Below are 10,779 nucleotides of genomic sequence, written 5' to 3'. Positions count from 1 at the left end.
CAATAAATGATTTTCCTTTGGGTGTGCTTCAAAAGTAAAGTTGGTCTCCCAATCATAAGAACTATTGCTGATGTTGCGATACTGTATAGCCGGAAAGTTTGGCGATTTAGCGGTGTTTTGCCAACCAAATCGTTTGTCCAATACAAATCTGTATTAGCTCTACAAAATTTGCCAAACTTTTTTCTCACCAAAATCCTATCGTGGAAAATTTGCCAAAATTTCCTCCCGCCAAACTTTCCAGCTATATGGTAGTATAAAAGGCAATTTTCTGAGACTCATGTACCAGAGGCAGACTCAGGAGGATTGTTTCCAGAAACTGGTTAAGTGTATTTTTTGATTTGCAAAGGTATCAAAAAGGCTTACTTTAATCAGTTAACTATATCCTAATAGAACAGTCTCATTTTGTATTTTTAAAGGTTATGTCTAACATTATATCTCAGAGTGTTTAAGAACTGAAAATTTTCCTGGGGCATGTCCCCAAACCCTAAAAAAAATTGCATCCATGTCTATTGTACTCACATAGCTTTACCTCTTAACTCTTTATCAGTTTATCCTGCTCCTGATACTTAAGCCAGCAGAAGCAAGGATAAGTAGCCTATATTAATCAGATTAAATTGTTACCAGATTCATTCTCAGAATACATTTTCAAAAATTTCTTGGGGGAGCATGCCTCAGATTTAATGTGTACATGCAACTAGAAATTTGGAAACCTATCCCAAATTTCCTGCCAACTGGAGCCACTCTTGTTTATTTGAATCAAAATATATAGCACCTCTGATGTGCACATGTCTCATTGTTGACAAATGTGAAATTGGTTTTAGAATAAAACAAACTCCTCTTCCAATAGTGCAATAGCTTCACCATAATTTACAGTATTGCAGCAGTGCAGTGCCTGGATGTAATTCTGCTGCTACTACTGCATGCAATCGCATTACCATGGTTCTGTAGAAACTAACATACTTTTGAAATGTAACAGGCACAGATTTACTATAATGAGCCCCCAGTCTCACTTCTTGCATGGACTCCTTCATGTATTGCTAATACGGGTACGTATATAAATCAAAATTAATCACTGGTATGTTTCCTGATGGTAGCATTTACTGCACTGCCAGTTCTAGCTGTGTTGTTCTGCAAAATACAGTTTGTAAATTTTGTTGTGGATGTCGCAGACAAAGTGTCTTCATTACAAAAATTTCAACAGAATAGCCACCACCATAATAGGCAGAGTTACTATAGTTTGTTAACATAATGTGGCTCTGATAGACACTACTGTGGAAGAAGTGCTATTCATCTCCTGTATTAGTTGAGTATGACATCGAGAGTCCAGATATGCCACTGAATTTAGCTATAGCTATACTGCATACAAAACCATATGAAGCTTAAAGTATATAAGGGATTATTATCTTGTACCCGAACACACCTACACTTGGACGGGTTACTTATAAGGATCCTCTTTAGGGGTACATGAAGAGGATTGGAACCCAATTTTGAAATTAGACTTTTCAAGTTACACTTAGTTTGGCAGCACAAAATAAGTAAAGTGAAGTACAGCACAGCCAACAATTCATAGTACCATAAAACTTGCATTCATCTCTCAAAATGATCTGCAGAGGGGGCATGAGCATGCTTGAAAATAGATCAGTCAAGTATATATACTCTAATAGAGCACTCATATAAATGCCACTACTGTACTATGCCACATGTATTGACAGATATATGGGAAAATAACTTTTTTGTTGTTGGGGGTATTGAAGTTCAAGGTTTTTCATTTCCATTAAGAATATTTCTAGACCACTGTAATGTTGTAAATGTCAAACCTGAACGTGAGTTTACAAGGTCTGACATTTCTTTATATTAGAGTCACTTGAGTGTATAAGATAAATCCTCAGTACACCTAATTAGAATCAAAATAATACTGTATAGCCTAAATACTTCGAGGTTGAGCAATGTTGCTAAAAAAATTTTTTTTCGTGGATTTTCAAACACTCCCAAAATGTATTAGACTATAACTCGGACTATAATGGAGGTCTAAATATTTCAAGGCTAAAATTTTCGCTAAGCCCCAAAATCAGCAAAAAAAAATTTCCCCCTTGAAATATTTTAGGTTATGCAGTAATTTTAAAGTCATTCCATTATTGTAATGGATCCGTGTCTGTAGCTAGTGGTTGAGTTTGAATAGCTGCTATATTGATTTTTAGAACTAAGATAATAAACACCGTGGCGTTTAACCAAGTAAATACGGTACTCAATGCTAAAAAACAAACGTTATTTTCAAAACTGATTGTGTTACCACTCAAGTGCAACTACTAGTAAAGGTGCAGCACTTAACAAAGGAAATACGCTACATGTAGCCCCACCAGTTAACTGTTTCCTATGATTTATGTACTAAGTTTCTAGGGGTACATTCCCAGACCTCTGCCTCTGGTAACTCTGTGCTGTTATTGAAACTCCTTTCCCTGCACTTTGAAGAAATTAAGCTACCATTTTGAATGAGACATTTTATTTTGGGTGAAGCAAAAATCAACTACCTATTTCACATGTCATTATGCTAACAGCGAAACGTTGCTAAGGAGCGATTAGCTGTTGTAATTACATAGTATAGTAACGGAGTAGCAACTACCTAGGCTGTACTAAAGATCAAAATATTTTCTGCAACTGCATAATAGACATCCTTATGTCTCTACATGCATGATGGCACATTAGGGAACCACATTCTTCACTATTCAGTGCTGCACTGATTGGTAGTGTTGGTTGGATAATGTATACTAAAACTTACTATCTGCATATGGTAGTTCAGCAAATTTAGACAGACATAATAGCCATATCTACACTGATTCATTCTGAAAAGAGAGACATATAGACAAGATACAACAGTACAAAGATGGCAATAGTTACATATAGACTTCTTCTATTTTCTTTCCTCAATGATTTGAGCTTTTCCACTAGAATAGAAAGAAATGTAGTTGCAGCTGGTTCATTGTTAAGAGCTAACCATAATCTTTTTCTTTACTAGTTAGAGAAACACATTCAGCTTCAAGCAATCCTCTGCAAGTAACAGGATAGTCTCACGTATGCAGGCCATTTACAAGCTGGCATACTATACAAGCCTGACATGATAGCGTACTTTTGAGTTTCGTTTTCTTCGCTGCCCAAGCTTCCTTCAATTTGTCTTAGCCGCTTTCTACATTGCTCTAGCTCCTTTTCTGCTTCTTCGATCTATAAGCATCCACACTAGTTTATCGTGACGAGATATTCGTGTTTACCTCAGTTATAATCGTGGGCGGCATTACATAGAATCAAGGGTTAGCGCCAGTAAACTTATTTATTTATTGTTAATCAGCAGGACCCTCCAGGGGTATAATGCTGATGTGCAATTACATGTGTACAATTTCAATTAGTTACTTAACTATATAAGTATGTACAATTACGACAAGTTACTTAATTATATACATATGTACAATTACAATAATAAACTATAAAAATATATACAATTACGATAAGTTACTTAACCATATACATAAAAGGGGCTAATTTTTGCTTAAATTCTTCAACACAGTCAGTCTCAATAATCTCAGCATCTAATCTATTCCATTCTGGTACAGTTCTTGGGAGGAAGGAATATTTATATACATCAATTCTTGGTTGCATGGTAAGGTACTAGTTTAAAGTTGTGTGAGTGTCGGGTCCGTAATACAGTAGATTTAAATGGGAGATAACATTTCGGTATAATTAATAAATCATGTAGTACTTTATATAGTAAAACTAGTCTAGCTGATTTGCGACGTTCTTGTAGTGTAGGCCATTGCAAGTTTTCAAGGATGTTAGTGATGCTGTCTCTATTATTTCGTCTCCATGGTTGACCTGTGACAAAACGAGCAGCTCTATGTTGGACCATCTCTACTTGATTTATGTTGGTTTGGTGATATGGATCCCATATTGGGGAACAATACTCTAAAATAGGCAAGACAAATTGTTTATATATGCTAGCTCACGTAGATGGCTAGGACAATGCTGAAGATTTCGTCGCAAAAAACCAACAGCTCTGTTTGCCTTATTGCAGATGTAATCTATATGTGGCTTCCATGAAAGTCTATTTCTTACGTAATGCCGTAGGTTTCCACTCAAAATAGGAAGATGCTTCATTTTGTTGTTTCTGGAGATTTTCACACGGATTTATCTTTAAGATAAACCAAACAGTGCTAGTTTATTATTGGAATGTTTGCAGCAGTCGCTATCAGCATCATTACAGGGGCGGATCCAGACTTTTAAAAAGGGGGGTTCCACTTTGAAATGCAACTTCAGCCTAGAGGTATAAGTTGAAGACCAAAAAAAAGAAGAAAAAAAAGGTCATCACCTGCTGACAATAGCTGCCACCTCACCAACTATATTTCCTTCCTTATTTATAACTAGATATATAGCTTGCTAGCTACACTGCTCCTCAAAAGACTACTGTGACTGCTCTATTAGAGTATCTCAAGTGAGAGGCTTTTCAAAAGGGGGTTCCTTGGAACCCCCCCTGCATTACCAAGTTTGGATGGACATACGACTTACAGCGAGCCCGACTTACGGTTATGCAAAAAGGCAAAAGAATGCATTGCAAACATTTTATTTATTTGTTAATTAGCAAAACCCATTGAGGGTATAACGCTAATGTGCAAAATCTACTGACCTATACTAATTACAGTTCGTTTCATGTGACACTATCTATGAACTACAAATCTATACAAGATTGAAGGGGTTGGGGTTCCATACAATGAGATCTAACAATTATGCTGCCATTTTTGTCATCAAACTAGTTTCACCCTAAGATTTCCCTTTTTAAAGTTCAGTGACCAACCTTTTGTGCTTTTCACATTCCGGCAATCTTTGTTCTATCTGGAACTACAAAGACCTTTTTAAACTGATCATGGTGGCGTAGTAAATATGAACAAGAAACGACAATGGCCTTGTCATCTATACACTCAAAACAGACCAATAAAGGTCTGTGCTTATTATCAATCCTTCCCAAGCGCACGACTCTATTAATTGGGCATTTAAGACCATAAGCAGTTTCAACTAAAGATGAAGCAGAAAGTTTATCAGCCTCTTTGTCTTTAGCCTCTGGTAAATTATAGATAACAACATTATTCTTCCTTCTATCTCTCTAAGCTAGTTCATCTACAATACATTGTGTAGCACAGGATGCAGATGCATGATCTATAACTGGAGTGACTCTATTAGAAATATCAAAAGGAACAGAAGAATCCTGGAGAGACTTCGAGAATGAATCAGCCTCCTCCAGTAGGCCAGACTGGCTTGATAGTAGATTCCCTATTTTTGCACCAAAATCTTCTATACATTTTCCAATTTGAGCTGTCAAAGTAGAAACCAGGGACTTGTCAAATCTTTGAAAGGAACTTTCAAACAAATCAGAAAGTTTCACTGATTCATCTGCTGATAACCTCACAAAATCAGCAACTATACGTTTGATTCGTAAATAGCACTTGTTATGGTTGCAATAGTATAACATGTTCGGCACAAATTTTGCAAGAGAAGAAAGAGACTTATACTGTTTGCTACCAATATTCTCACACACAGCATGGAACCAACACTCACACAGATCACATTGTAAATTGTAAGGCTTGACCCTTTACACCACTACCATCACATGGCTGATTACAGCAACCACACATATCTACTGATATCTCATTTACGATAGATAGTTTTTCTGATAGCGAAGGTGAATTTTGAACTGCAGAATCTTCTCCATTCCCTGGAGATCCACTTCCCTGGTGCTTTTTGATTGATTGGCATCCGGAAACAAGGATGCCTCATCCATTGCTCTCTTGAGAGCTCCATCAGACATTGCTACTACAAAATTGCTGTATTCCAATACCTGCACACCGGCAGACAATATCGCAACAGCGGAACAAACCAGAACAAATCCAGCGAGAACTTAATCAAGCCTTTCCTATTCGTCCTTCCTGACGGCTATCAGACTGCTCCACAAAAACAGGACGTAAGGAAAGAAGAGAGTGAGATTTCACAAACAACTCCCAACATATGGGAATGAAAATTTAAGGCAACGTGGTGCAGCAGTGAAAAGACCACTGCTGTTAAATAGCATCAAAAGTTGTCAGCCATCTATTAAAATATGATTTGGCACTAGAAAATCAGGAAAATATTGGTGTTGTCACCTGACGGCAATTTCGGTATTTTATAATATTGCATTTCTAATACAAATGTACTGGAAATGCAATATTATAAAAATACTGAAATTGCCAGATGACAACACTATTATTTTCTGATGCTAGATCAGATATTAATAGATGGCCAACAACTTTTGATGCTATTTAACAGCACACGGCAGTCTTTTCACTGCTGCACCATGTTGCCTTAAATTTGCATTCCCATATGTTAGGAATACATTATTTTCTGTTTTTAATCATAACGTCATGTCCCTACTTCTACAGACAAAGTTGGTAATGTAATAGTTAGCTAACATGTAAATATCTAAAAAGTGGTCACATGACCAAAAACCCCTTCATATAGGATTTCCACTGCAAAATAAGATAATGCCTCAGTATTTTTCATTGTTTCTGATGATTTTCACGCAGGCTGTCCTTAAGATAAAACATACAAGTGCTAATATATTATTAAACTGTTGATTACCTTCAATATGTTTTAACTGTAAATACCCAAAAAGTGGTCACATGGCCAACAATCCCATTACAGCTATAAAGGATGCGCTATAGCACTACAAGATGTAGAAGTCTTCATTACAAGGTAAGAAAATACACTAATTGTGACATCGGTCACCAGTGTTGGGGGTAACACGGTACTTGTGTAATGCGTTACATAATAACTGATTATTACTTTTGTGGTAACTAAGTAATGTAACTAAATATGCTATAAAAACAGGTAATATAACTCAAGTTACTTTACTTACAAATGTAACGCTTTACCTAAGTAATATAGTTACTGTAACAAGTCTAATATTACATAATATTATCACTACAAGTAACGGAGTTACTAATCTTTTTAGTAATCCACTGATAATGCCTATAGCCACAACGAAGTAATGAAGCCTACTGAATGAAGCTTATTCACCAGCTTCTTACTTATAACCAAGATTTGTACATTGTCCAACAACGCAATCATGTCACATGATAAGGTGGTAGTTTCACACATGACAGCTTAAGGCTGTGGACACAAAGTAATATAATATGTAATATTACTAGATTATATCTATCTATATATATATAGTTACTTTATTTTTTGGGTAATATGTAACTGTAACTGTTGCAAGTAAGTAATATGTAACTAGTTATTTTAAAAAGTAACTGTCCCAACACTGTCGGCCGTCACCCTAAACTATACAGTAATTTTCTAATAGCTGCCCAATTTAACTATTGTGATATTTTTGGTCACGTGACCACTTTTTGTATGTTTTTGTGTGTTAAACTTATGCTGATACCCAATGCTATAAGCATGCAATCCAATAATAAATTAGCACTTGTTTGCTTTATCTTAATGGACAGTCGGTGTGAAAATCACCAGAAACAACAAAAGGAAGCACCTTGAGTTGGAAAGCGGTTTTGGGGGTTATCAGCGAAAATTTTAGCCTTGAAATATTTAGACCTCCATTATAGTCCGAGTTATAGTCTAATACATTTTGAGAGTGTTTGCAAATCCACGAAAAAAAAATTTTTTTTGAGTAACATTGCTCAACCTCGAAAAATTTTCCCCTCGAAATATTTAGGCTATATAGCTAATAATATTCGAAATATTTAGGCTTTATGGTATTAGTAGCTATACCGTATAGCCCGAGGGGAAAATTTTTCGAGGCAATGTTGCTAAAAATAAAATTTTGGTGGATTTGCAAACACTCCCAAAATGTATTATATATGGAGGTATAGGCTAAAATTTTCGTGGATTTGCAAACACTCCCAAAATGTATTATAGGAGGTCTAGGCTAAAATTTTCGCTGATAACGCGAAATCAGCGAAAATTTCCCCCCTCGAAATATTTAGGTTATAGCTATATGGTAAAATAGAAATACTTTTATTTTCAGTTTCTGCTTTTAAGTTTTAACTATCACCATCAGATATTAAAATACAAGTCAGGGGCGGATCCAGGAGGGGTTCAAAGGGTTCCATGGAACCCCCCTTTTGAGAGAGTCTCTCTTACTCGAGATACTATAGAGCAGTCAAATCAAGATACTCTAATAGAGCAGTCACAGTAGTCTTTTGAGGAGCGGTGTAGCAAGCTATGTATCTAGTTATAAATAAGGAAATATAGTTGGTGAGGGCATCTATGGTGAGGGCCAGCTATTGTCAGTAGGTGATGACTTTTCTTTTTTTTTTTTTTGGTCTTCAACCTAGCTACAGCTAGCAATTCCAAAGTGGAACCCCCCTTCAGGCTTTTTAAAAGTCTGGATCCGCCCCTGCAAGTCCACGGTCACATGCAGCTAGCTACAAAGTGCCTGAAAGTGGGAAAAGGATCGGGCACAGGTGAACATGATAAGCTACATAAAACAGACACTTAGCTATCCGGCAGCACTCGTTCCAAGGTGACTCGTTCGGACCTATAATGCTTGTAATATCTGGAATAACTTACCTAATCGCATTAAAGAAATTACCTCTATCGAACAATAATAAGAATCATTGCAATTGCATAAATGCCCCCAGGGGCGGATCCAGGGGGGGGGGGGGGGGGGGGGCTTTGGGGGCTGAAGCCTCCCCTTCACTTTTCAACTTAACTTGATCAATATGAAAGGATCACAATGAACTTTTTCTGTCTTAGCATATAATAGTGTCACTAATAACACATACACATAAACCCACCTTAGAACTATCTTTCCAAGGCATTATCACTGGATTTGTGTTAAAGATTATACAACAATGGGCCTGAATCAGCACTAGCAGAGCATGAGATCGAGATACTCTAATAGAGCAGTCACCTAACTACTCTAATAGAACATTCAGAAGACACATTTAAGTTGGCTTTGCTACTGATGGAAATTATCCAAATCTGTCTGCATTAAAAGATGTATCTACACAAGTCATTGTGAAGTGCAATAGTCTAGTTCAAAAGCCTTCATTAGCTGATACCTCTATATACTTGTATAATATCTTATAAGTGATAGTCGTACTTGCTGTATGAATAGAATTACTTCAAGTACATATGCACCACTGAAAGTGCTCTCAGATTCAATCTCAAATCATTCAAATCTCAAAATTTTCCAGTAGGGCTGTTCATGCTACTGTAGACCCTTATGATAGTCTTTGTGCTATCTAAGGTGCAGTTAATGACTATAAATACTTCTAAATTACTTTCACCTAATTGGCTACAATAACATTAATTTCTAGATAACTTTGCTTCCCCTATACCTTTGGAGTAGCAGCCAAGTCTATTTCAGTTCTACGAAGCTAAGACAGATAAAGGGAAATCTATTATCCTGTAGCATTTGTTTAAACTGATGCACCCTCTTACATTGTCCAAAATTTCAACAACTGCAGGTATAGTTAAAAGGTAACAAAGGACACTGAAATATTAAGGATTTGCTACCAAATTGCAGTATTTTGGCATCAATTTTCAAAATTTTTCTGCAGGGCATGCCCCCAGAAAATCTACCCTCTTACAATTTCCAACAATACATATAGGTAGGACAATGATATAATTAAAAGGACACTGAAATGCTTACAAACAGTAAGGATTTTATGTTGAAATGTTACCAAATAGCAGTATTTTGGCATGATATTGTTCAAATTTTTCCTGCCGGGAGGGCATGCCCCCAGACCTCCCTAGCTTCAGCATGTTTTGCATGCATGCTGGCCGGTGTGCTTTGCACACCACAACACATATACATATACTTCAAGTTAGCCCCCCCCTTTTAGAAATCCTGGATCCGCCCCTGGCCCCCCTGTGTAAAGTCTTCACTTGCGAAGTTGACACAGTAATAATAAATAAAATAATAAAAACGATAATTATTTTTAAAGGCGCCTATATTGTATAAGCCGATGCTGTGGGCGATACTAATGCTGTAGTAGCAGTGATGGCTGCAGGTTCGAGATCCAGTCACGAATTTTTCTCCTTTCTGCACCTTCATCCAGTGATGTTTTATCTTTCTATTTGTGACTTGGCTGGCACATTGCTACCACCATGCAGCCTCTATCATATAAAGCAGGAATCGGAGTAGAAGGACTAGATCCCCCTACTACTGGACATATTTCCCATGAAAATCCAATGAAATAAAATGTTCAACCCGTGAAAAGTAAAATTTTCACTAATTGGGTGGCCCAATGAAATTTTATTTTCATAGCATTTTAATTGGGCAAATTAATGAAAAACCAATGAAAACACTGTGAAACATTTTTCATGGACTTTTCATCAGTTTTTCATTGGTTTTTCATTGGTTTTTCATTAATTTTCCCAATTAAAATGCTATGGAAATAAAATTTCATTGGGACCACCAAATGAAAACTTTACTTTTCACTGGTTTCGGAACATTTTTTGTCATTGGATTTTCATCGACAAAATGTCCAGTATAGTGAAATACGCAGTTGAAATTATTGCCAAATTTAACTGATTTCACAGTGTGTTTTTCACACTGTGTAAATTGTATCAACCATACCACCGTTCTCAAGCAAAATCAATCAATCTAGGCCATGACCCACCCACCCACCCATCTGCATGCAGCATGCCATGGGTGCATATAATACAATTTTAGTAAACAAAAGGTCCTCATCCTCTTCCCTTATTATCAAATGTGACCGTAAGAAAGAGCAATTAAGTCAG

The 10,779-nt window shown here is 36.6% G+C and overlaps 1 long non-coding RNA gene across 1 annotated transcript; it reads right to left on the bottom strand.

Annotated features, from left to right (window-relative positions):
• Positions 1–2,813: 2,813 nt before the first annotated feature.
• LOC136236173 (uncharacterized) lies at positions 2,814–3,313 on the bottom strand. Its single transcript, XR_010692016.1, has 4 exons — positions 3,264–3,313; positions 3,125–3,216; positions 2,993–3,045; positions 2,814–2,942 (listed from the first exon to the last, which is right to left on the bottom strand). It is a non-coding gene; the product is annotated as an uncharacterized lncRNA (long non-coding RNA).
• Positions 3,314–10,779: the final 7,466 nt, after the last annotated feature.

This window comes from Dysidea avara, chromosome 10 (assembly GCF_963678975.1).
Source record: "Dysidea avara chromosome 10, odDysAvar1.4, whole genome shotgun sequence".
NCBI classification, from domain to species: domain Eukaryota; kingdom Metazoa; phylum Porifera; class Demospongiae; order Dictyoceratida; family Dysideidae; genus Dysidea; species Dysidea avara.
This window is presented reverse-complemented; position numbering and strand designations above follow the sequence as displayed.